Raw genomic sequence first — 4,236 nt, 5'->3', positions numbered from 1 at the left:
CTGTGCTCTCCTGGAAGGAACACCCTTTCTTTCAAAGTCTTCTTTTCCTGTTCTCACTTCTGTTTGTAGGTTCCTCTTTGGCACAACCCTGATGGCTTCCCGCCATTCACCCCGGCTGGGGCCGTTTCCTGGAGCCGAGTCGTGGGTAAAGCCCGTCAGCATGAATGGCCGGGGCCCTGACCCCCTTCCTTCGAGGTCCCATTGGAATGACCGCTCGTGCCCAAGGGGACAGGGAGGTGACCCCGGGCCCCCGATGCGCTGGCTGCACGGGACTCACACAGCTCTCAGCCTGGCCCCTACCAACCTGCTCCCAGGTGACCTTCCCTCACCCGGGCCCTCCTGGGCATCCCTTGCCCTCGCCCTACACCTGTCATCCGCCTGTCACTGCTCCCAAGCTCCAGCCCCACGTGCCCGTCCCTCCACCCTCTCCCTTGAGGCAGGTCCTCTTGTCTCCTCCAATGTTTTCTGTCTACTCCCCACCCCCAATGCACATCCACCTGGACTTCAGAGCGCGATTTATTTAGAAGCAGGGCTGTCACAGGTGTAATGGATTAAGGTAACACAGACTCCACCTGGAACAGGCTGGTCCCTATGTCCCATGGGACTGCTGTCCTTATGAGAAGGTGGCCCCCGGGAGACAGGGACACAGGGAGGACACAGCCACATAAGCACGGAGGTGGGAGGGACGCGGCCACAAGCCCAGGGACGCCTGGCGCCCCCAGAAGCCGGAAGAGGCAGGAAGGAGCCGCCGCTGGAGCCTCCGGAGGGAGCGTGGCCCTGGGACACATTGAGCTCAGATGTCTGGTCCCCAGGGCTGGGGGAGGATGCAGGTCTGTGGATTCAAGCCGAGCAGCTTGGGGTCCTTCGTGACGGCCGCCCACTTCCCACAGAGCATGAGTCTTGGTGGCCAACCAGCCCCTCTGAGAGACAAAAGCCGTGTCTCCCCGAGGGAAGGACCAGACCCCCGTCCCCTCATCCCTCTTCAGGGCTGATGAGCGTCTTGCTAAGAATTGAGGCAATTCTGAAATGCATGCTAGGCAGTGACCACTTGGTGGACACCTCTTGTCTGCGGGTCCCTCTTCATCTGGGACTGAAGCACAGTGATGCAGGGGCAGGGGGTGTCTAGACAGATGCAGTGTGGGGGAGGGGTGGGCATGGATGACAAAGCTGAGGAATGACAGTCAGTCCGGAGTGGACTTCACCCACGGGGCTACCAGAGCCCAGGTTGGACCCCTTTCCTGGCAGTGCGCCCCCAGATGCCGAGGGGGTGACATTCAGATGTGGATTCTGACTCCTGGGTCTGGGGGGGATGCCCCACCACCCTTCTTTCTTTCTTTCTCTCTCTCTCTCTCTCCCTCTCTCTCTTTATCTTTCTTTCTTTCTTCCATTTCTTTCTTCCCTCCCTCCCTCCCTCCCTTCCTCCTCTCCTTCCTTCCCTTTTATTTTTCCCCTAAAAGCCCAAAACCCCAGTAAAGAAGGAAGACACAACAGAAAAGCACCGCAGGGCCTCCAGGTCACAGGACAGGTGCCCATCAGCTCAGCCGATCCGAAAGAGCTGAGCCCTGACTGTCCATGGGGAGACCCAGCCCCAAACCAGCCCAAACGTGCGGGCACAGCACAAACCCCAGGAACCTTGCAAACGGGAGGCCCTGGGCGTGTGGACCTGGGGTGAGAAGAGGACAAACAGGGGCCACTGGTGACAGGTCTGTTTCACGAAGACCACACCCCCAAATCCGCCCGCAGCCCCGCCAGTGTCCCTATAACCCGGGAGAAGACTTGAGGTTCAGTGTTTGGCGGGGGGGGGGGTTTCTGGATGGGGGGCGGGACCAGGCGAGGTGGAGGATGGTGGCGCTACCCGGAGGAGGCGACAGAGGCCCAGGGGCGCATGCGTGCTGAGCCGCCTCCCTCCGTGGGACCGCAGACCCCTCGGCCGCCCACTCCGGGGACCCCGGCTCCGTCCCCATCAGCGGTTTAGTGCCGTCAGACAAGCAATGACTAATTTCAGAAAAGCCCACACACACCCGGGGGCTGGAGGCGGGAGAGCGTGCGTTGTGCGCCTGGAATCCAGCCCGCGATGTGGGGAAGGAGCTACGGGGAACAGAAATGGGGAACCGGGAAAGGGAGTAGGCGAGGCCAGGGCACGGAGCAGCTGGGCCGGGAGAGACCAGAACAGCAGCCCGTCCAGCCAGCGCCTGGCACCTGCCACGCGACCCCCGGGGGCACGGCCGGCTCGGCGAGGAGGGCAGGGCCAGCAGCGCCTCCGCCCCAGGAAACCCGTGGCCGCACGGACGGCAGACGACGGCCCACGGCCGCTCTCTCTCCGGGCTCCCGGCCGACACGGGTGGCTCCTAGGGACCTGCCGAGGGGCTGGACGCCCCCCGCGGGATGCAGTGGGTCAGTTCCCGGGGGGCTGCCTCCCTGTGGCCACGGTCACGGCCCAGAAACGCAGCCCCTAAACCCCCTTCCCACGCGGCGTCCGGCTGGACCCGCGTACCCAGAACGCAGGCCACGGCACAGAGCTTCGAGCGGCCCGTGGACATAAAAGTGATGGGCTCCCATCCTTAGCATCCAGGCGCCCGGGCTTCCCATCCTCCCAACAACGTTCATGAGGCAGGGTTTGGCGATGAGATGCCGCTTTTTTGCTACATGACCTCCAAACACCACAGTAAGATGCTAACAATACTGGTGACTGTGATTCTATGATGAAATAGTTTCAGGACCACCTTATATCAAAGGAGGCTCACATATTTAAGAGACTATATGTACACAGTGCTATATATAGGATGGATAACCAACAAGGACCTACCGTGTAGCACAGGGAACTCTATTCAATATCTTGTAATAACTTGTAATTGGAAAAGAATCTGGGAAAAAAAAAAAATATATATATATACATATATAAAAAACTGAATCACTTTGCTGCACACCTGAAACTAACACAACACTGGTAATCAACTATACTCCAATATAAAATAAAAAGTTTAAAAGTAAATAATAACTAAATAAAAAAGAGACTACATGTATACAGTATATTATTAGAATCATACAGGTCCATTAACGTATGACTTACATGGTGTACATTAATTAATGTTTGCATCAATGTTACATAGCATTAGTGTCTATTAATTAACCTTGGTGTATAAGTACATTCGTATGCATTAAATATTAAATGTGTGTTTAATTTATTTAAGGGAAAACGTTCCGTCTGCCTGTCTGTCACTACAGACACACGCGTATTTCCGGCGGGGTTCAGCCCGTCACCCTGGGGCCTGTGTCTCACACACCCTGTTGTGTCCAGCGGGTCCGTCCTGAGGGCAGAACCTGACCTTCCTGGGGCCACCATCCCCACCCCCTGGGGGGCCCCGGACCCACTTCAAATCCACTCTGGTTTAGACGCCAACACCCACCCCTGCTCTGAAGCGTTTCAGGAACCTCTCTCTCATGGGGAGACTTGTATCTAGTCTTTCGTCCAGAAAAACGTGCAGAGAGAAATTCATGTCTCCGGGGAGTCCCCCCCCCCCCCGCCCTCCTCCCCCGGCTCTCCACCCCCCCCAGCTCTGCCTCTAAACCGGAAGTCCCTCAATTTTGCACGTGTTCTCCATACGTAGGTGGTCATCACCTGGTCCGAGAGCACGACCTTCGGGGAAGCCAGGGCCGTCCAGTGGCTAAGACTCCGCGCTCCCAGGGCAGGGGGCCCGGGTTCGATCCCCGGTCAGGGAACTAAGATCCCACACGTGGGCCGCAACTAAGACCCGACGCAGCCAAATAAATAAATAAATATTAAAGAAAAAAAAAAGAAATTCGCAGGCTGCGATACAGGGTACCCCGTGCGCTCTGAGGTCCCCAGAGACCCTCCAGGGCCACTTCCCGGCACAAGGCTGGCCTTGCCCTGGGGGTCAGGCCAGCCTGGTCCCCGCGACTCCGACCGCTTCCTGTGGGATTCTCCCGAAGGGAGAGGCTTCCCTCCTGACCTTTCCCAGCAGAAGCGCTTCCGGCCGTGGGGGCGGAGCGTCCTTCCTGGAGGAGGGGACACGCCTTGCGCCGAGTCCTGGCCTGGCGCTCCGGACACGGCGCGGGTGAGCTGTGCCCCCTGCGTCCCCGGGGGACCCGCAGACCTGTCCTCCCAGCTGCTGCTTCTGGGGGACCCGGCACTTAGGGATCACCCGCTCCCCGTCCGCTGGGGGTGTGGATCTTTGCTGCACTTTTTAATAACTGTACTCAGTGAATGGTCCTCTC

The sequence above is a fragment of the Eubalaena glacialis genome, chromosome X (genome assembly GCF_028564815.1).
Source record: "Eubalaena glacialis isolate mEubGla1 chromosome X, mEubGla1.1.hap2.+ XY, whole genome shotgun sequence".
Taxonomy (NCBI): domain Eukaryota; kingdom Metazoa; phylum Chordata; class Mammalia; order Artiodactyla; family Balaenidae; genus Eubalaena; species Eubalaena glacialis.
The sequence above is the reverse complement of the archived record's forward strand: the minus strand, read 5'-3'. Positions refer to the sequence as shown.